Source organism: Pseudoliparis swirei, chromosome 4 (genome assembly GCF_029220125.1).
Source record: "Pseudoliparis swirei isolate HS2019 ecotype Mariana Trench chromosome 4, NWPU_hadal_v1, whole genome shotgun sequence".
Lineage (NCBI taxonomy): Eukaryota > Metazoa > Chordata > Actinopteri > Perciformes > Liparidae > Pseudoliparis > Pseudoliparis swirei.
The window spans coordinates 24,010,231-24,034,085 of NC_079391.1; positions in this window are offsets into that span (position 1 = coordinate 24,010,231).

The following is a 23,855-nucleotide window of genomic DNA, read 5'->3' on the forward strand; positions in this document are numbered from 1 at the left end:
GATCATCCAGTTGTTGGATTACCTCCCCCCTTCCTACTCGTTGCAAGTCATGTCTAAAATGTATGTGCTTATGTGCTAAGGTGTTTTTTTCCTGCTCCCACACTGTACCCCTCTCGGGGCATAGTCGGGGGGTTGGTGTTTTTTCTCGCCTTCTTCCCTCATGTTATGCTGTAATCTTTCATCCACCCTTTCTTGTAATTTCGATGCTTTTGTACCTGTACTCTGGCAAACGACAAATAAATACATCAATCAATCAATCAATCAATCAACAAAGGTTTAATATCTGGCAAAAAAATAAATTTGGCTGTAACAAATTTACTCAAATGAAGATTTTTAACATCTGGTTTTTTTTAAAGGATAAAAAAACTATTTGGTCTCCTGTAACTATATATTCCAGCTTAAGTATTTGTGAGAGTCACGTGACAGACAGATAGACAGACAGACACATAGACAGACATACAGATGGACACAAAGACAAATATGCAGACCGACAAACACACATACAGATGGACACATAGACAGAAGACAGACACATAGACAGACCTACAGACAAATAGACAGAGACACAGACAAACCGACAGACGGACGCATAGACCGACAGACAGATGGACATAAAGACAGATATGCAGACCGACGGACACACAGAGAGACAGATAGATGGATTAATAGATATCTTTATTGACCTGACATGCACATTACATGCCCGGCCCTCACAGGTTTATAAGACACCAAAAATACAGCTGCAGTGGACACACAATAAGTTTTAACAAAAAAAGGACAGGTTATTTTCACCGCTCGGTCCAAAGCAAAACGTTCTTTTTCTTCCAGGCCAGGCAAATAAAATATGCCGGTAAAATAGATTTGTTTCCTAAAGTACAACTTAAGTTTTTCATTGTCGTCCAGCCAAATAAAATATGAAAAGTCATTTCTATGAAGGAGTCCGTCCCTCGTGTCCTCCCAGATAGGATAAGAAAGTAAAAACACCCGCGACAAGTTAAAAAAACTCAGAGGAGCACGACCAGGCGCCAAGAGCACTAACGGCGGCGGGGTTGGCCACGGAATTAACCACGGCGTTGACCACATCATTTTGTGGCACTCTTTACAACGGTTACAGATTGGTGATGGCTGCAGGGTTCAAATAAGCTGGCTGCTAAAGGCGCTGCCGCATATCCCGTTCACACTGGGAACACTGGGCTGGGATTGTTTTTAAAATGCAGTTTGTGTTTGTGTTTCAGTCGAGATAAGACCCACTCCACCACCCCCGGAGTCAGGATTTCATACCACGATTACGCATGATGGATTTCGCATGCAGATTTCAACAAGATGAGGAGTGACAGAGAAAGGCAGAAATAGAACAGAGATACATAACCTCTATTCTTCACAGGAGACAGGAGAGGGGCATCGGGGTCGACAAATAACGACAAAATAGCTTGTTGATTCATTGATTGTAATTTTGCACCGTCCTTGTTTTTCGCTCACCGATTTCTCCTTCCTCGCCACCGTGCTCTTTGGCAAACAGATGCCGAGATATTTCATGCTGATGAGGTTCATTTGAATCTGAGCAACAAGAGCAAGAGGGAAGCCAAAGGGTTATCTGACATCTGCAGTGTCTCGGGTTTTTACCCCAACAAACTCAGATCAACTGATCAGCCAGATGAAACAAATGTGAAAAAGATTCAGCCACTGCACACGAGTGTGCGTGCAAGTGTATGCGTGTGCTCATTCATTTTTGTTTTCACTGATCTCTGCTTACGTGCAAACCAACTAAGAGCGTGTTCTGCTGAATCCCCGTTTTCCCTTAATCTTCACTCGCAGTTTATGCCGGGATGAAGCAAAATGCACATCAATCAGAAACACACACGCATACACCAATGTGTATATCAAAGATGAAATTAATGATATCAAACAGGGTTATAAATACCCGTTGGAAGCAAACACGTGGCCGTGTTTGCAGCCACCTGTTCCGACGGCAATCAAACTCTGAGGCAACCAATCGAATGGCAGAGTTCGGAGCGCCGCTCTAACCGGAGGAGCGTTGCTTGTTGAAGGCCGGTGAAGTCCATTCATGCAGGATTAAAGATGTCGGCGCTGTAAAACGTCCCGTTTTTGCCCGATGTAGTTCTAAAACTATTCCTGTATTATAGACATAGCGCTTCTATTTCATCCTTCCTGACCGCCAGAGGCAGTGCTTAGCACTGGATATCTTCCGTCTCGAGCATACGCAGGTCGAGTTTTCATGACAACAAAGTCACCTGTGACCTCGGATGACCCCCAGCCGGGTATAAGTTCCGGTGTCATCCTGAGATCAGTCCTTTTTCATCTTCTACGCGGACCATCAAGTCGGACCGGAGAATGAAGCAGGTCTATCTTCGTTCTTCAACAGGGGCCTCCACTGCAAAGCGTCAATCGGGTGAGATCGTTCCGATTGTTGTCAATGATTGCAGTTTTCACAGTGGCAGAGTGCTCTCGCTCCTGCTAACTGTGTGCTAACGGGAGCGTCTCTGCTCGGCGTCGCAAAGCTGCTACACGGGCGTGACCACCTCTCTGTAGCACCTCGGATAGCGTGCGTGCTGACCTTGGAAGCATCGCCGCCGGGCAGAGTTAGCAAAGTGTCTAAGTAACTCAGGCTAACGGAAGCCACGCTAATTCCGACAGCTACCTCCTGCTCCACAGGACCCGGGCCACAGTAGCGGAGTGCTCTCACTCTGGCTACTGCTGCGATCCCAGCAACCACAGCTACCGTGCTAGTGAAGGCAGAGTTCCCGCCCTCCCCTCACTAGACAGACTGTTGTGGCAGCTGTCTCTGATTTGGCCTCGGCTGCTGGTGATTGGCAATCAGTCAGCAGCCGAGGCCACCCTTATAAAAGCTCCCACTTGAGAGTGGAGGGGAGAAGTGAGCAGACGCGTAGTGTTGCGGTCTGCTCGGTCTTGTGTGTGTTGCCGAAATAAAGATGTCGTTGAGCAAAACCTCGTGGTGCCTGGCTGATCCTTGGTGCTGGAGGGGGAAACCCACGGGTAACGGCCACGATCCTGTTACACTGGAGCCCAACGTGGTGCCCCCGGAAACCTAGCGCCTGGAAGGGATGGAGCCTGAAAAACCAGAGGAGCAATTCTCCGGCTGGGAGCAGTTGCTCGTGCGGGTCGCGGCGGGACCAGGCCAAGGCGAACCGCCAGTTCCTGGAGGGCCTCCAGGACCTGGCTGCGAGGCAGACCTTCGCCCTCAGACAGCTGGGGCTAGTCATTGCCTCCCAGGAACCGTCAGAGCTGCCGACCTCCGAGGTCCAGGACCCGTCGGAGTTGCCGACCCCCGAGGGCCAGGAGTCGTCAGAGCTGCCGACCCGAGCGCCAGGACCCGTCGGAGCTGCCGACCTCCGAGCCCCAGGACCCGTCGGCGCTGCCGACGACCCATGTTCCCCGGGGCCTGTCGGCGGCGGCTATTACCCCTGCCCCGTCCCCATCTCGGCTGGCTTCAGCTCCCCGTCCCGGTCGACCCCAGAGCCCCCACGTCCTGAGCCCTGTCCCACAGAGCCCCCTCCTCCGCCCAAGCTCTCATGGGGGGGAGGGGGAGTAGGTTAGGCCGGATGGAGCCCCGGCCTAAATCGGGTGGTGGGGAGTGTGGCAGCTGTCTCTGATTTGGCCTCGGCTGCTGGTGATTGGCAATCAGTCAGCAGCCGAGGCCACCCTTATAAAAGCTCCCACTTGAGTGGAGGAGAGAAGTGAGCAGAGGCACAGTGTTGCGGTCTGCTCGGTGTTGTGTGTGTTGCCGAAATAAAGATGTCGTTGAGCAAAACCTCGTGGTGCCTGGCTGATCCTTGGTGCTGGACGGGGAAACCCACGGGTAACGGACACGATCCTGTTACAACTGTCTTCGACCCGTTCAGCGGGACTGGGCGTAGTCCGCCGTCTTTCTTCCTTACAAGTAAGTAGGTTGAATAGAACTCCCTGGGCTGTGACAGGGGGTCCACCGCCTCAATTGTGCCCTTGGCCAGGATTCCTGCAAGTTCCCGGCTCAAGGCTAAGGCTTTTGCCGGGTCGGCGATGGTGGTTACTTTGACCCGGCCGTAGGCTGGGGGCCGGCGTCAGAATTGGAGCTTTTAGCCCCGGGTTAGGGTGGACACCACCCATGGGTCTGCGGCATGAGCTGCCCAATAGCTGATCTGCTGCTGGGAGAAAAAACCGCCGGCCGGCCCAGAGACCTCATTTCCTGCCCCTGCCCCTAGAGGCTGTCTGGGGGCGACTGGGACAGTGCGGAGGGTCCTGTGCCAGCTAAACCTGGCGGCGGATCTGTACCAGGATGGACATCAGGCGCCCGAGTTCCCTCGACATGAGGGCAAACACCTGCAGTGACGCATCACTGAGGCTGATGGCAGAGGCGTCGGGAGTAGTCTGCTGCAAAGACGCCGAGAGCGCAAGCATGAGATGGGAGAGTGACTTACCGATAAGGCCCATGCGGGCTGCCATGTTGTAAGCCTGGGAAAGCAGTTTGTCCATGACCCGACACTGGGGCCGAGGGCACCTGGCCTTCGGTCTTAGAGTCTCCTCCGGGGAAACTATGGGACGCAATTGTTGGCTCAATGGCTGGCATGCGCTCAAGACCACACCTGGCCGCGTCCTGCATGGACGCCAGGATTCGGCCGAAGGCCGGAAGAGAGCATAGGTGTCTCTCCAGCATGCGTGCAATTTCCTCAGATAATCTTCGGAGGGAGGGACAGAGAAGGTGGCAGGGGCGGAAGTGCGCCTGAAGAACGCACTAGCCTGTGGGGGTTCGGGCTGCTGTATATCGAGCTGCAGGCATGCCAGAGCCATGCGAATGACAGACCCGATGGAGCCGTCTTCTGCACCCTCCGACGGACTATGGACTGAGGTGAGAACCCAGCCCGGAAGCCTGGGTGCGCCGCTCGTCACTGTACTCTGAAGAGATTGGCGGATGCCGCCACCGAGATAATGTCTTCCTCTGAGAACTCCTCATCTGCGTGTGAATCTGATGCTTCAGTTCCCCCCGCACTCGGGTGGAGGGCCTGGAGAAGGGACTTCATCTGAGCCAGTTCTGCAGTCAGCAGCTCTACTCTATTGCTTCCTTCTTCCAGCTCTAAACTCCTCGGCAAGTGACAAGGGCCCTTTGTGGTCACACGGCGAGTGGGGGATGTCGACTATGAGGTGGTGCGTTCTGATAGGGGCGGAGCTACACAGATTTACCACCTCAACCTCCTAAAAGCATGGAGGGAGGCGGAGTCTGTCTCTCTGGTATCCTCTGTATCTGAGCGAGAGGAGCTGGGGCCTGAGGTCCCAAAATCCACCAATCCGGCATCCCTCCTTTGTGAAGACCGTCTCTCCGGGACCCAGAAAACAGACATTGCCCAGTTGCAAAAGCAGTTTACGCCACTGCAGGGCCCGACCAGCAGCTGAGCAGCTGCACAGACCAAGTTAAGAGGACTATTTGGAATGCCAAAGCACCATCTACCCGTCTACAGTACGAATGTAGATGGAGGCTGTTTTCTGACTGATGCGTGGGTCGCAATATTGACCTGGTGCAGTGCCTATTATACTGGAGTTTCTGCAGTCCCTCCTGGATAAGGGCCGGTCTCCCTCTACCCTGAGGGTGTATGTAGCTGCTATCTCAGGGCAGCACGCTGGGATTAACAATGACACGGTAGGGAGCCACAGGTTGGTGTCCCTCTTCTTAACTGGAGCTTAAGACTGCGTCCCCCAGGGCCCCCCCATGGGACCTGCCCATGGTACTGGACACCCTATGCTCGCCTCATTTCGAACCCCTGTCGGGGTCAGAGCTAAGATGGCTGTCGGCAAAGACCGTTGTTCTCCTTGCCATGACTTCAGCAAAGAGAGTAAGCGAGCTGCATGCCCTGTCGGTGAGTCCTGTCTCAGGTGGAACTCAAATGGCTCGGGTGTCACACTATGGCCTAAAGCAGCGTTTCCCCCTAAGGTGCTGGCACGCTCATATCTCAACCAGCCTGTCCGGCTGGCACAGTTCGACCCCCCCCCCCATCGGGAGAGGAGTGGTCGAAGCTCCTGTGTGGGTCCTCAGAACCTGTCGAAGTCACCACAGGCATATGACAGTAAGAGCAGCTTTTCATCTGTTACGGCGGGCCTAGGAGGGGTTTTGCCCTTTCAAAACACCACCTAATCCACTGGATTGTGGAGGCCATTGCCTGTGCATACAGAGCAAATGGCTGCGCCCTGCCATCAAGCGCGAAGGGCCATTCTACCAGGAGTGTTTCCACGTAATGGGCAACCCTGAGAGAGGTCCCAGTGGAAGATATATGTGCTGCAGCCTCAAGCACATTCACCAGGTTCTACAGAGTGAACGTTGCCACCCCTCACCCACTTGGGGTGGTTCTTCATCTAGAGCCCTCTGCCTGATCCATACACGGTAGGCTCCTTGGGTTTCCTCGTGACTCTGATATAAGTCATCCAGTGCTAAGCACCGCCTCTGGCGGTCAGGCAGGATGAAATAGAACGCAAGTTACGTGTGTAACTACGGTTCTTTGAATCCTTGACCACCAGAGTTTTGGTCACTCGGAATCTCATGAGAAGATTCCGTAGGACTGATCTCAGGATGACACCGGAACTTATATCCGGCTGGGGGTCATCAGAGGTCACAGGTAACTGTTGTCATTAAGACTCGACCTGCGTATGCTCAAGACGGAAGATATCCAGTGCTAAGCACCGCCTCTGGCGGTTATCCGGGATTCATAGAACCATAGTTAGACGTAACTTGCGATTTATATAAATAGAGGTGGTGAGACCTTTACTTAGAAATCAGAGTATCGTACACAAATTTGAAGATATTCCCGATGTGCATTGCACGGTGGCACAGGAGTCGTTTTCACTGAAGTGTATTCATAAATTCTCACTTAGGCTTTTTCTCTCACGCTTTCGCACACACACACACACAGAGCTCAAAGCAGCTGCCACTGTAAAATCACAGGGAGCTCTTAAAATGGGCTTTATAATTTACATGTGTGGATGTTTAAAACTGAGCTGGGACCAAAAACATTTGGTCTGGGAGCAGATTGTGTTATTTACCAGCTTTTACACAACAAAGGATATTAAAACAGTTATTGACCACATCTTGTGTGTTGTACTGTTTATTATTTAAGGCCACCCATGAACAAATGGAACACTGCTCATGTGACAATATTGCAATGTGCTTCGACGTGAATAGATGAAAATAAGAACTGTGTGGCCGGGCTACTGTGACTGTGAATGAGTGTTGTGTCTCTGTGCTGTAGAAATGCCCGTTGTAGCGGGTCATGTGTTCGCCTAGACAATTCCGTCAACATGGTTTGAGAAATCTGACAAATCATCAATGCAGCTGAGCAGGAGGGCTAACAAGCCCGGACAACTTTCCTGGAGTGCATCCAAGTTGACTTCACAACAGAACTACAGGCAGAACTTTTATGCGCAGAAAATTATGAAGCAGAGAATCGATATGTGTGTCATGTCGTTATCTCCATCTCGAGAGTCGTCCATCGATCTACTTCTGCTGAGTCCTTTCCACCAGTAATTCTGACTGGAGTAACTGGACTCGTGTGTTTTCTTCCCTAAACCACAATGTATCTCACTGGTGCGCCTCTAGCTGGACTTTTTTTTACTTTGAACCATTTGATTTTTTATTGTTTTATTCAAGTACTCACTAGGTCATAGAAAACAAAGGCGTACACATTTTGATAATGTGGTGGGCTGAAAGGCTTGTAGTTCTAGATTTATTTGGTAAATAAAAAAGCCAGCATTCTGATTACCATCAATGCTAAGGCTATATTTTCACAATATCGGCAGTTTGTGAAGAATGAAAAACATTATTCCAACATGGGATAACCTCGATAATTCTAGCTGTTGCTATCCTTGTAGTCACATTAATGACAGATGTTCTATTCAAGTGTCCCAGTGTGTCACAATATACCAGGAACGTGAAATGGAGCTATTGGTCGTTTCAGTATTTACATCTGTGCTTTTCCTTCTGTGACTCGACAACATGTGATCTGTAAAAAAAACTGTTCCTGATATGTTCCACTCAGTATCAGTGAGGTGGCTGATTTACAGCTTTCTCAACTTGGCAGCTGTCATCACAATCTGTATTTATAAAATCTATGTGTTTATGCACACAAGCAGGTGTATCTATATATTTATACACACATCCATGTGTGCATGTATTAATTGTTTTTATATATGATTCTTGGCATTTGCAGTACTTCTAGTTGGCAGTAAATCCATCTTTCTAGGTATCATGACTAACAGATGCCATGTGGCTCAACAGAATGGGCGCAGTTTAAGGAAAGAGGAATTTAAAGCTCAGTGCATTAAAGAATACACCGATGGATGTTTGAAGACGAGTGTTGGGGCCTTGTGTGCGCATGTATGAGTGTCGTCCCCCAGGCAGATTGACAAACTTGATCCAGATTGAGAGGGTGTTTCAGAAGCAGATGGTATCGGTAGCTCAGGCTTTGGCCTTCTGGCCCATAATGGGACCAATTATCCGTAGCCAGAAAACTTAAAACTTATGCTATACAGGTAAAAATCAGTTTACAAAGACAAACACAAACAACAAAAAGCTACAGAATGAGGTAGATGCACATGTACACAGAGCCAAATTAGAAATATAAGGAAGTTGGCTCAAAGTCTCTGCTCTGTATCTACACATTGTCCAGGTAATTATTGCTGTTGTATATTTATAAGTTACATTTGTACATATACCACCTCTTCTATATAGTGGGGCAGATAGTAGAATAATCGTGCACCTTTTGATACAAGCATGACATTTGGTGGAGTTGTTCTTCAGAGGTATTTGGTCAAATCAGAAATCCAAGATGGTGGCTATTTTTCAAGATGGCCACCAATTGGTTCTTCAAGTTCTCTTCATAAAACTGTTTGCAATTTATTATTCCTCGATTGTACTTAATACAAATACAACAAAGCCTGTTCTATTTAGATATTGAGATTATCTCAACTGTAACATCCATGAATAATACATTCCTTGCTTCTGGTTTGATGATACATTTATGTTGAATCATCATAGACAATTTTGTTGGCAAACTTTATTTGCAGTCAGAAGCAAGCAGCTTCCCTCTGAAAGAGGGTTGTTAAAGCAGTTTTTCCTCTGGAGTTCTGGATTATGCAGATTTAATTTGTAGACCAACTGCTGCCTCCACACTTACGCCCCGTCTTGTTCTGTTTACCATTCAGCTCATAAATTCATCATTGAAGATAGTCATAGATAGCAGGTGGCTGTGGCTCCAAATGTAAAGCGGATCATCCACTAATAGGTAGATCGGCAATTCAATTCCTCGCTCATCCATTCCAAGTGTTCAAGTGTCCTTGGCCAAGATACCCAACCCCTAGTGAAGTTTATGTAGGACATGTAGTTACCTTCGCATTGAAAATGCGGAAGGTTATGTTTTGATCGCCGTGTATTTGTATGTGTGCGTGTTATTCGAACAAGTCAAAAAGTATTAAACCGAATCGCATGAAATTTGGTGGGATGATTGGTTATTATTCGGGGACCATTTGATTAGATTTTGAGATCGATCAGGTCAAAGGTCAAGGTCATGAAAAGGTCATAATCTTCTTTTTACCATATCGTAGTCAATTTCTATCCAATTGGCATGCAACTAATGCCAACATGTTCATAATGCAATGCCCAATCTTGTGATATGCCAAGGTATGCGCTCTACCGAGTGCCCATTCTAGTTTAACATGGTTTGAGTGGACCAGAAAGGTGCTTTATGAATGTGAATTAATTTACCAATATCCACCACTGCATTTTATAAGAGGCTGGTTGGGCTTTTGACTGACTGATGTGACAGGGAGTTATCGCCAAAGCTGCTATATCTTTCATAATTGTTGCTCGAATTGAAACAATGATCCAGAGTTTATCTGCTCTGTTAATTGGTTAATGCTGCAGGAAGCTTGTACCAGGATTGATCTTGGAAATGATCAGTGGTGTATAAAGAACACCATAAATAATATACAAGTGATATATATGGTTTGGTACATGAGAAAATTCAAATGGCACAGATGGTGCTCAAATGTGTCCAAATGCACATTTTAGAGACATTGCCTAAATTCTCTTTACTAAAAACTCCAACTATTTTTCTGCTTAACTTTTCCAAGTCAAACTTTGCAGAGACTGTTCATTGATTGTGCTTTTATCTGGGTTAACCTTTTTTGTGCATCCTTCCAAGAGATAATCATCCTGAAAGTGCTTTTTTTCATCTTTATTGACTTTTAACCAGTACCACCAGTAAATACTAATATGTACACATCTGAACAAAAGCTCACATGGGTTGCCTTTATTATAACACTAACATTATTCAAATAGCCTTTGTGGTTCCAAAGATAAACCCTTTTTTAGTTTGGGTATTATATTTCGAGCAGAAATCTAAAAAATAGGCTCCTTTTGAAAAGGTTAAACCATTTAACTGAGCCTTTTGTTTATGTATTATTCTGTTTCTGTCAGTTCTGTGATGTGTTTTTTTTTTCTTCAAAGGAAATCTTTCCTTTCAGTAAGGCATTAATCTTGCATGACACTGCATTATATCTGATTAATGTCCATCAGTTTATTGCATTTTCGGAGGAATCATCCTTATTTTTACACTTTACAATTGAAAATCCAGAAGAACAGCAGGAAGAAAGGGGGAAAGTTAATAGCCTATGTAGTATATAATTTCTGTCCTTTATAGTCGATTATCAGTGTGGTTCTTGACAGATTTCTTTGGGACCCGCTGAGAAAATAGACCAGATAGCAAAACTATTGCTAAAGATTGCGAGCTCCGTGGATGAACATTCTAATTAGTTTAGATGATTTCCGAAAATTGTAAGTCTCTGCGGAGCTCATGCACCCAGTGTGAACCCAGCGTTACACTCAAGACCCAATGTCTTGTTTCTGTAATTTATTCTGGTTTATTGAAGCTGCTGTAAAGTGTTTTTTTCTTTTTTAGGAGCTGGAAACAAATGCAGAAACAATGAGGCTGAGACCGATGGTAAGGTTAAATAGGTCTGAAGGAAAAGGAGTGGAGGGGCTGAAGCTGCACAGGACAAGGTCAGCACCGCCTGGAAACCTAAAGGGGCAAGCAGACCGCAGGGAAACCCTGAAGGCCACTAAACTCCTATCTTTAAAGGAGACAAATTCATTAGGTTTGGGCTACAAAACGACTTAGTTGGGTTTAGGAAAGTATACTTGTTTGGGTTCAAATAACTACAGAAGTGGCATTACTGAAGAACGCAAGTTACAGGACTGAAAAACAGCTGTGTGTTGGACACACCCACCACCTCTCCCGTCCTGTCTAGGCTTTTGCGGTACAAAATAATTGTGGGAAATCTATGAATTAATATGGCATTACTTTTTGTCAGGCAAAATTCTGAGTGCTGGATGAGACTCCTCTGAACTCAATATCGGTATACAAAATGCATCTGTTTACATGCAAAAAGATGTTAACAAAAATGGACGTGTGCTCTTGGCGAGATTAAAATTGGGACATGCCAATATTAAAGTAACTCGACCTCTCTTGGTGGAATATATCGAGTCCGAAATAGGCAGGTACCAGACATGGCCGGTCAGAATCCAGTCCACTGCATGTGCTATAAATCCCAACGTCGGCCTGTCAGATCACAGGTTAGAACAAGACAACTTTTAAAGCTGACAGAGGGAAGCCAGAGACACTGCCTTTAACACCCAGAAGCCTCGAGAAGCAGCTGGGAAGTAATCAGGGAGATGCAGCTGTAGTTAAGAGAAATCCCAGGGGCGGACTCTGGAGCTGTCAGGTGACGCAGAGAGCACGACATGACCACGGTGTACGTCGGGTAAAATACTCGTGCTCTTTCAATCTAAGCACAACCTGATATCGGTCCCTGTTATCAGAATCTATTGTAGCTGTTCCGGAATATACAAACATGAAACAACGTATTAGCATGTGCACGACTCATGGGCTTATGTTCCTGGCAAGATTTTCGAATGCTTTTGGTTTGGGGTTTCAGATGACCGGACGCAATCTGTAGCTCTATCTATGTTTTATTATATTCAGTTTGGGTGTTGTTGCTATTTTCAGTCCGATATTCCCGGTACAACAGAGTAAGCTGTTACATACTGTATGTATTTTTATTTTTGCTTCAATGAATGGACTGATACACGTAACATCCATGTTATCCGTCTTTTTATTTAATATGTAGTTAATGTGAAAGTGTGTGCGTGCGTGGAGGGGGGGGGGCGGTCACGCATTGTGCATCTAAATCTTTGAGACAGACCGTGCGTTTGAGAGTATTTATTTTTAGATCTCCTTCCACATGTTTTGTTCTGACATGATTTATTAAGGAACATAAACTGTCAGTCTCTCATCTCAACCTCTTGTCTGCAGCTCCGTTTCTCTTTCTTCCTCTTCTTTTAACATTAAAAAGGTTTTTCCACTGTACTATATGAAGTTATTTTTCTCATATTTCATTTCCAAAGCAGGCATGTGTAATGTATGCGGTTACGATGCTTTGATATCTTTTAGATTCCTACATTACACGCTTTACACCAATCATACTGTGTTGAAAATGAGCCAACATTATGTCAGCAGGATCTCATTTGGATATGTCAAGCAAGTTGATGATTCCATTTTTAGCTTGTCATTATTTGTAGCCTACTCTCCCCACTCCTCACCCTGATGCTGGCTCATTAAATCCTATAAATAACACACAAACACACACACTACTTAAATCCCCAAAGGGTTTTAGAAATGAATTTTGTATAACCTTTAAAGCAAGACCAACAGAGGACCTCCACAATGTCTCCTTATAGGTTGAAGGTCCCATCATGGTGAATACACACATACACACACTACATGGACGTTACGCATATTAAATTATCACGCAAAATGATCAGTCCATTCATTAAAAAAACGAGAACAAAAATAAATAATCAAAATACATATGTGACAGCTTCCTCTGTGAAACCGTGAGTATCGGAATGAATATAGCGGCAGCAACACGGATTGCTATGTTTAAACAACCTTTTATTTGACATATAACACTAACGATCAGATACGACCTTTTGTTTAGGTAGTTAGCCTATTCCACTAATTAAGTGATTTATTTAGGTTTACATTGAGCAATCTGGGAAATGCTTATCATGGGCATATTCATTTGCTTTGTGTAATCAATACTTGTTTTGTCTATTTTGATTTGAGCAATACAGAGTAAATAGTGAATGAAGCTATATATGATGAATACATTCTAATACTGGCACAATAAATAGGCACATCCATGGGTAATGGGTGTGCTGCTTCTTTTCCTGTTGCTTTTATTAAAAGATTAGTCGAGCACCGAATTATAGATATATCGAAACAGGTGATTTTAGGTGTGTAGCAGCTCTCAGGCCGCTACCCGTGGGTTTCCCCCAAAAGCACCAAGGATCAGCCACCACCATGCTTGGATTCATGAACACACTTTATTTGCTCACACTCACAGCAGATCGCAAGCATGCGCCTCTGCTAACTCTTCCCTCTACCTCCAGCTCTGCTGCCCTTTTATACGAGCAGCATCGGCTGCTGACTAATTGCCAATCAGTCAGAGCAGCTGACTAATTGGCAATCAGCCAGCAGCCGAGGCCAGATTGGAGACAGCTGCCACAAGGTGTTTCTGAATCCACTCCTGTCTACTTGGTCTGGACATGTTCTCCCAGTTCCATAATGATAGACATTTATGAAAACTAAAGAATGACCAGCTTGATAATGCATGTAGACTTTTCATCACTAACCTCACCTTTTATGCATTGGTAACCGTGATTGGTCAATACTTTTAAAATCGTCGGCGCATCCTACGCTGTTTATGCGACTGTTATATCTCCGCAGTAAAGACGTTCTTTTTCCGTATCCTTCTTCTCACGAGGATGTACGTGATTCACAAAGCGAGCCATGAGCTTGGACTTGCCCTCTGACATTTGTGTCGAGTTCTGCCCTTCATGGTAATTTGTGGAATCGTGCGTCCATTAATATTTGGTTTGAAACTAACCAATGAACACTTATGGTGCGTTCACATCAAAAGCGTTGCAAAATTTCAAAAAGCTTTTGGTGTGAATGCGGCATTCGTCAATCACTAAAGACCTACCGACCATACACTTCGGAAAGATACTGCCTTTTTCAGTCAGTAAAATGTTTGTATTTATATAAAAGGACATTCTGTTCTTGTTTGGAAAACTGTTCTTGAAAAACAGAATCAAATATATACGTACTTATATATTTTGTTCGAAAACAAAAACACTGTTGTAATGTTAATTTTTTGTTTGCATACATCCCATGACGCTTGATCTGAAGTCATTTCTCTGTCCCATTTCATCCCAGTCTCTCTCACATTTGGTTACAGACAAGACTTTTACCTAAAAAAACGATATTACAAAATTTGTTTGTATACATTTATGTATTACTTATTATATATATATTTTTTCATGCATCTACTATTTCATTCTATTATTCCACCACTTTTGTGAACCTAAGGCTTTGGTGAATCAATTTCTATCACCAAATCAGTTTGCCCATAGGAGTAAAGGTATGTTTGCATAGAGATTTAAAGAATTTTAATTGATCAGACTTTTACCTCTTTACAATGTGCCTAAAGACAATGCTGCTACATTTTTAGAAAGCTGTGATTGTTCTGCAATTTGTTATGCCTAAAGGTGCGTTCACACCAAAAGCGAAACAATTTTTTTGCGTGACCAAATCCCATGAAAAGTCAACGTACAGACGCTTGTGGCTGCGATAGACGCGATATTTTCCAGGGCGGCGTGTTTGGGGCGACGCGATGTAGCCGACGTGTTGACAGCGGCGCAATTTTCGTCCCTAGTTGAAATATTTCAACTTTGAGGCGGTCATCTCGCAACTCGGGCCAATCGGCTCTTGTGTTCCGACGAGACACAGAGATAAGCCCCGCCCCTCACGGAGTGTCTCGACGCTCATGGCTTGAACACGGTGAATGGTCGAGCGAGTAAACTCACGCGTTTTGGGCGACGCGAAAAATAGTTTCGCTTTTGGTGTGAACGCACCTTAACACATGGGTATGTATTAAATGCAAGTGCCTTTTAAAAGGTGAATTTAAGAAATTATGTGAAATCGAGAAAAATACCTCGGACCCCAGAATGATAAATGCAGTCACACTGCAGTTATTCATTACACTTGTACTGTGACACGCAAGTCTTAGCTTCACAATTACTCCTACAAGGTGAGGAAAAAGTGGAATCGTGAATACTGATCTGTACGTGCAACACACTAACCCGTGTAATGAAATACAAATTAACTGTGTAATGAGAACCAATTAAGAAAATAATGGTTCACCTTTGTTCCCCGCTTACCAACCGTAGCTACGGGGTGATATTTGATGGTGTCGAAAGAAAACCCGTCACAATGTCCTCTGGAGCGTGCACACAGAAAGAAAGCTAAATATGTTCAGGAAAATATGTTGCGACCCTTTGTCCTCAGTGCGTAGGGGGCACAAAAGAGAGACGCTCCTGGAAAGGCGTCATTCATGTGCATCTGAATTCACTGTGGAATTTAATTAGTCAACTCAAACAGCTGAGTGTTTGTAAGTCCCTGAACACCTAATTTCAATAAATGTCTCAATACATTTTCTTAGCTCCCTTTTTATCTCGTGCAAAAGAATGAAGACCTTTAAGCAAAAAGTCGGCTTTAGATCCTTTTATTCTTGTGATCTCAGTTCAATCAGTTTTGTAAATTTGAAAAGAAATTTCCTGAGGCTACGAACCCAGAAAAACAAGGCTTTACCGTGCGGTGTCATTAAAAGAGAGAACCTCGGGGTGCTTTATTAAATGAGGATTTGCGAACTTAAGGTGTGCTCTCGCTCAGTTCAGGAGAAATATGATTTCTGCTGTCATGCATTTCAGCAGAAGGAGGATTTATTAGTATTATTATATCTGCGAGGAGGATCATGCAAAGATCATGATGTATTCAGCTGGCTTGTTTTTATTGTTCTTGGTAGGGTGTGTTTGACGAATGGGAACAAGCTAAAGGAACTGGCAGTATAAACACCGCTGTGCCTCCGTTGAGTTTCATTTTTATCCATGGCAAGATTGCATGATGCTGCCGTTTGGTGGTATGTTAATGAGTTCATGCATTCCACACGGATGCTTTGCTAACTCAACTGCCATTTACATTTTCAGAAATATTTATTTGTAGTTTACATTGAACATTTTCAGGGCTCAGCGGGGATGAATGGATACAAAAAAGCACACTTTTACCGAAGAGACTGAATTGTGACGAAACGTACATACTCAACGTACGCCACATACATATGTTATGGAACAGATACTCATAAACCCAAATTCCGACATTTTTCCTGAAACCTAACAATGTAGTTTTGTTGGCATCAACAGTTTGTGCACCACACACGCTGATCTCTTGTGATGCTGGACATCTGTAGGAGAACGCACAAATGTTATATGAAATGTTGACAGGTAAATTTAATGACTGTGCTCATTTAAGAGTTGTCGTATCCAGCTCATCTCGTTCCAACGGCGCCAAATCACGACTCTTGGCCACGCCCCCCAGCGTCTCATTCCAATACACCAAAGCACCTTTAAGCCACGTTTACACCGAAAGCGTTGTGAACATTCGCAAAGGGGCGGGGCTTATCTCTGTGGTTTGTCTCCATAAAAAACGTTGACATTTCCGCTTCCGACATGGAAGAACTAACCACTAGTTCTGCTGTATACTTGTTGTGGACATCCCACAAACGATGGAACATCTAACGCCCTCGTGTTCGGGTTCATAACGTCACCCGTAGGCTCACACAGCACGGTGAGTTTCACCAACTACATCTGGATAACTGCTGCCTTCAGCGCCAATAGAGCAGCAGCATCCAGTTAGATTCAACAATGGCGGAGCGTCTCAACGCTGATTGGCTTTCGGGTTGCGAGTAGTCACTAAAGTTTCAATATTTCAACTTTCAAGTTTTGTTACTCCTCAGTGACTGGCTACATTGAATTCACAGTCATCCAAATGTAGGGATGAAATATAATGTTGTAAAATGTCAGCCCATTGACTAAAACAATACTCATTAACAATGTTGGACCGGTGGTGTCCCAGCGTCACATCTTGTGAAATGTCACTGGCGCTAATACCGCCGGCAGGGCTCTCCTGCCAAATCCTAATGTACACATAATTACCTATATATGCATGATTTGCACACGTGCCGTGCCCCCGCTGTGAAAGATCCGGCCCCTGCCAGCGGTTGGTGTGGATCGTCAAAATTGTTTTACGTTGGATGGTAGCATGAAATCAGAAGCACGAGTTGAAATCATGAATTTAGCGTATTGACATTCCGAGCCAGCAGCAAACAGAAACACACATCGTTACTTTATGAGACATTTTCTCTGGAATCCGAATCCCACATTTGCGCATACCAACCAGCTTTAATCTTTCATGAGCACTGCATTTTGTCATGGCTGGTATGTTTTCTGTGCTGAGCTGAATAGAGGTCTCTGCTACTAAGTAAGGTCTCAACCGTGTGTGTGTGTGTGTGTGATCACTTGACTCTTAAAGATTCAATGAATGAAGAGGTGCTCTTTCTGTCCTTCACTGTGTCTTCATCTGTTGATTTCCCCCGTGAGTGATTACAGGCAGATGAAGAGGATGTGGATCGCTAGCCCCCTCCTCCGAAGACGCCTGGTGGCTTAACCGCCCTATAACTGCCTTCTCAATATTGATCGAGGGCGAGTGACGCAGCATCATGCACGAAAATAGAGCCCCACCGACACCGTTCTGACAAGTGAGTCGAATAGCCGGATCGGGAGCCGGTGACCGAAGGCCGTTCTAGATCCTAATTCAAAAGCAATGTTTTTGTTTGGGGGGGATCAATAAGCTCTCTTCCCAGAGCTTATTGATCAAACTCGGTATCCGCTGATACCCAAAAGCCAGGTGTCAGTATGGCTGAAAAAGTCGGTTTGGTGCATCTCTAATTTGCACGTGTGCATCTGTGGGGAGAAAGATGAGACACAGAAAGGATATAAAGTGAGCAAGCAACGTGGGAGGTGATAGAAGAGAGAGAGAGAGATCCCCCCCCTCCCCCCTGCTTGTTTATGCCTCTGTCTGTGTCTCTGGGAGCTTGAGAGAGTTCCGCTGGCTGTAATTTGCTGCAGCATTGCAGTGCTGTGGTGGGTAGTTGCTTCTGAGCGCAGCCATCTCACCTCACTCATTAGAGGGAGTAATGAATCGCTGACTATAGATCAGTGTCAAGGGGCTACTCCACTCTGTCTGCCCACTGCATCGATGTGTGTTTGAGCTACTGTGGATGTATTTGTCTTCCGTCGATATGTGTGTATGTCAGCATGTTTGGACATTTTGTCCCAGCTCTTAAATGTGGTAATGTGCATGTTCCATCTCATTTGTCTGTTTTCGCACATAAAAGCAAGATTACTTAAAGATGTACAAGCTTTCACATAGTCAGGGGGTGGGGCTATAACTAAGTTGGTGCGGGTTTTGAAACCGACATATTGTGTGTATCGCTTTTAAAAGCATTTCCCAGAAGGGGATTTGCTTGTTTTCTTCAACACACAGAAACCTCAGCCAGACAAACAATCCTATAACTTCCTGTCTGAGCTTGATTGCTCCGTCATGTCTCGTCTTGCCTTGCACACGTACCCCGGGCCCCATCATGCATCTGGAATGGGGGTTATAATCAGCTTTCTCTTTTGGCCGTGAGTGATCCAAACGGGTGAAAAAACACACACTCGCAAAGAAATACAAATCTTTCATTGATATCTGCCTGAGGGCTTGATGCACTGTGTCGTCCCATAACAACATGTGATGCACCCAACAGCGTAACATCACCTACTGGAGGTTATAATATTGTCTCAGCTATAATAAACTCTGTGACTGTCACTTTCTTTCCCTTGGTCGCCACGGTGTTTGGCGTCTAACTTCAACGAAGAACCATTATCCTTTTATTTCTGTCACAGTGCAGTTGTTTAGGTGAAATCAAGTTAAGTGGTGATTTCTATCTAGCCTTACAGGGAGGTGTGTATCGTAAAAATAAATAAATGCCACCAGTATCAACACCAGCACCCTTAAAGTGAAAGTGATGACCAATAGAGTACTTTATTCAATACTAATCATGTGAATGCGGGCTGTGTGTGGCTGGCTTACCACCGCTGCACTGCACAGCGCTCAAACAGCAGGTCCGGTTCCCTTGCCAGGTCAAAACCGTTCTCTCCGTCAGCACTTCTGTTGCTGTTGTAACTTTTTGCGCTGTTAGCTGCTAACCGCTAGCACTGTCGTCTCCGAGTTCTGAGTCGAGTGCATGCCAGCGAGCCCTGCTGTGTGGACTGAAGCTGCTGGTGTTTGGCTGTGAGCAAAACCATCCAAATAGTTATTTATAGATCAATATCAGTTAAGGTACAAATGGATACGTTTCACGATGACTGGGTACGTTTTTATCTTCTTCTTCGATCCGTATAAGATGATTTTATGGCCGCTGATCATGCTTATGTTTAAAGGTCATGAACTGAGTGCTGAATTCAAACACTCAAAAGGACGAGAATACTGAAATGATCCAGCATGAGGCCCGGGAACACTCGACCTCCAGCCAGCGCTGGCACAAGAGGTTGGCCCTGGAGGGACTTCTGGCGTGTCATCGCCCTTCAGATACTCTGCATGTTCAATTTGAGCATGTGTGTGCACAAGCGATGTGGCATGCTCGGAGATGTAATTGATTCATTAAAACGTTTCTGTGGAGGGCCATCATCATGTCAGCTTCATTGCTTCTAGTTCTCTCTCTCGTGTGTGTGTGTGTGAGTGTGTGTGTGTGTGTGGGGGCTGCTTGAGTTGGCGATTGTGTTTCTTTTCTTTCTTTCCATAGTTAAGTTTATTAATTTAATTTACTGGTTGGGGTTTCACCTTAGTTTAAATTGTTTGGTGGTTATTTGTTTTTTTTCTTTTGGTGTCTTTCCTGACGGTGTCTCGCCGGTCCGTGTCTGACGCCATGATGTTACTTTCTGTATTCTTGTTGTTCTTAGTTTGTACTCTAGGTTGAATGCACTCATTGTAAGTCGCTTTGGATAAAAGCGTCTGCTAAATGACATGTAATGTAATGTAATGAATGGAGACACACTCCCACCTCATGAGGAAGCACGGCATCAAGGTCACCGCCGACTTCTAGAGGAGATCGAGATGGCCGTGGGGGAGAAGATCGGGCACGGCAGCGTTAAGTCCGCCGCTTGCATGAACGCCGCTGTGGTGATCGTCTTGGATCAGGGGGAGAAGGTGGGAGATTTGTTTGTACCGGCGTTTCTGCCGGTACAGCCCGCAACTCCAGTCCTCGTGTCTAACGTCCCTTCCTTTTTTTACCGACGAGTTTCTCAGTCGAGAGCGCTCCCGACACGGGAAGGTGGTCTCCCCGATCAAGAAGATCTTGTCGGGGTTTAAAAACCAGCTGTTGAAGCACGGTGTATCCCTCTGTCGATACGTGTACATGGCCCTGAACGACCGCTTCCGCCTCCGAGTGGAGTAGGACCGCGGCGCAGCATCACTGCTGCCGTGCCCGAAGCACATGTGGTGAGTATGATTGTGAGTATGATATGGGGTGGGTGATGGTGGTGGTGATGCTACCCAGGCCAGGAAGGGGGAGGCTGTGGGTAAGTTGGGAAATGGTGAGGAAGCCTATAGAGGTGGCAGAGCAGGTGGGTGGAGGTGTAGAGGCGGAAGAGGAAAGTGAAAATGCGTGGGGAGGGGCTGGGCAGGTGGAAGGAGCGGAGATGGAGGAGGAGAAAGCAGAGGAGCAGGAAGTAGGAAGTGAGGCAAAGGCCAGCAAGGTGGAGGAGGGGTCAGGCAGCAGCGACTCTCCTCTGGTTTTAACCAGAAGTGCAAAAAAGAAAATGTACACGGCTGAAAAAATCTAAGCTTTTTTAACAAAAATGTCGAACATGCCGTTGTTCTATCAGTCTGTCAGATACTGCATGAGCCGGAGGGAGGAGTCCGGCGTGTCTGAGCAGGAGATGTACCGATTAATAAAGATGGTTCCAAAAATATAAGTTTGGGTAAAGATGTTTTTATTTTGTTTTTTTAAACCGCTCTCTTGTTTATGAATCATTGGTGTTTTAATGATTATGTTTGTTCTGTCATTGAAGAGGAGTGGGTGTGTGCACAGTCTTTTATAAACAATTGTTAAAACAAAACGTGATTTTTAACACTTTTTAAAAAAAAGTTGTAAACATCTTACATAAGTAAATAAGTGTATTTGAAAAATAAAATCTCTCTCTCTCCCTCTCTCAGTTCATGGATTTCACACACACAGAGCTCCTGAAATGACGGTTTGAGCTGTGGAGAGACATGGAGCTTGAATCAAAGGCATGGATCAATTATCCACAGTTACTACAAGAACACAGCTTCAAAGGATAATCAGATCACAATCTCTGAGGGTTATGCTTTCTCCACCTTCTCTCGAAATTTCACAAACACACATACAGAGAGAGAGAGAGTACAGACACACACACACACGTGAGGTGGGACAACATCTCGATTTTACATCTTCGCCTTCGCTATCATTACAGTTTTTCTCGATTGCTTAAACACATTTTTTGAAAGCATGCCTCGTTTTCTCAAAACTCTAAACACAAATCCCAAAACCACTCACACAAAATGCAAAACGCTTTATATCTCCTGCAAAATGCAACTTTGTTTTCAAATGACAAACACAGCCCATTATATGAGTAGACATTTTAAGCATCGATTGAACACTGATGTGCTCAATGGAAAACACGACTATGAAATGGGAAAACACCAGTATGAAGGCCTTATCAGAAGCATGCCTTTTCATGTCCAGTGGTACTGTACGCTTTCTCCTGTTGTAAAATATTGTAAATGTATAATGTTTTAACTCAAAATATAAAACAATCCAACAAAAAAAATTCTTTCTTTTTTCTAATTTTTTCACAGAACAAACAATAGAAAATAGACCAGTACAGTCAACAAAAAAAGAAAGAAAAGTGTAAATAAAAAAGGACAACAAAAATACTCCTCTGCCTCTCTGGTCTCCTCTACCTTCCATGTTTTCATCCATTCTTCTTCAAATCAGGAGGTCACCTGTGGCCCTTGTATTGCTAAAGCCTTGATTCCAAATTGCACAACAGCCATGGAAATGGAAGTTTTGCCAATTGAACAGCAGTGTGTTCTGTCTGAACACAAGGATGTTTTGGCATTGATGAAGTGTGCAAAGTAGAGAGGATGGTGTTTAGTGTTTTGAAGAAAGTGTGGCTAACAATTGAAATCTGTGTCTAAAGCAGATAATTGTGCTTATAGTTTAGCGGAATTGGTTTAGGGAGTTGGCACATGAGTTACAGGTTGTGGCAATTGTGTTAGAAGTTCCAGTTTCTGTGTGTAAGCAATCGAGAAAAACTGTAATGTCATCAGGGACGGGCTGCTTTTATTTGAACGGTTAATCCCACTGATGAATGTTGACACTCGTAACTGCAGATGGAGTAATAAAAGTGCATCTGACCCACTTCCAGGGGAAGAGACAGAAGGAGACAGAAAGAGAGAGGGAGCCGCCTTGAAACCAAATTAATGAACTTGAGGAAGCGAGGAGGCCGTGTGCCACATCAACACACGCAACGCCGTGGAAGAAAAAAGGGAGGCGTACATTCTGTCAGTGATGGAAATGTGCACTTATTCAAAGAAACAAAGCAAAATGAAAGAGGAGACGTGAATGTCGGCCCGAGCAGTGAGGCGTCAAACTCTGGCTCTCTGCGATGCTCCGGTTTCAGAAAAAAGAAAGAAGAGGAAACGAGACTGAGAAAAGTGGGCCTCCAGATGTGACTCCTTGTTCTTACGCCCCCCTTGGCATCATCTTCTGACGGCTGGAATGTGTTCAATTATATTCATAAATATAGGATAGACTCACAGCTGACAAATATAGACTGGATTAGAATTATTTAAATGCAACCTGGGAGGAAAATGCTGCGTGAATATGCAAATTGGTTAAAAAGATTAAAAAGATCAGCGAAAGAAAAAAATAAAGTAGGGGTGTGCATGTGGCATGGCACGGTTTCACAATAATGGGGAGACAAGAGCAAGAGAGTGCGATTTAGAAAAAAAAGAGAGAGAAATGAGTACAGATGAGTGAAAATAAAGTAGAAAAAAGGAGAAGAGGGGAGATTATATGAGATGGAAGGAGAGGTGGGATCAGAGGGAAAGGAGGCAAAGTAGGAGGGTTTGAGATCGGAGGTGAATGGAGTTGAATCGGGGCGAAAGGAGGAGATAAAAAAGGAGCAGAGGTGTTATCTGAAATGAGGACTACGAGCATTCTGTGCAGGGAACGATACGTACAAAGGGCTGAGCACCTTTCTTAAAGAGCAGAGTGGGCCACACAAAGACTGATGCTGATCTTTATTTTCCCCTCACTTGCCTCTCCTTCAGACTACCACCACGTTATTGCTTCTGCACACCCACACACACAAACACACACACACACACACACATAGACACAGTGGTCAGGGTCCTCCTTCAATCAGAGGATCGGTGGTTTGATCCCCGGCTCCACTAGCCCATGTCCATGTGTCCTTGGGCAAGACTCTTAAACTAAAAAATGCTCCCGTAGCAGTGCCTACGGTGTGGGAATATGTGTGCATGTTAGTTGCTGATGTGCAGGTGGAACCTTAGCTCCTCCCATCAGTGTATGAATGGGTGTAAATGGGTGAATGATGTAGTGTTAAAGCACTTTGAGTGTTAGGAAGACTAGACAAGCGCTATACAAGTACAGGTCCATTACTACACACACACGATGGTTCACTTTGCTATCCCAGTCACTGCAAGTAAAATTAATGTCATACTGTTATTCGGAGAATAAAAAAAAAAGAGGGG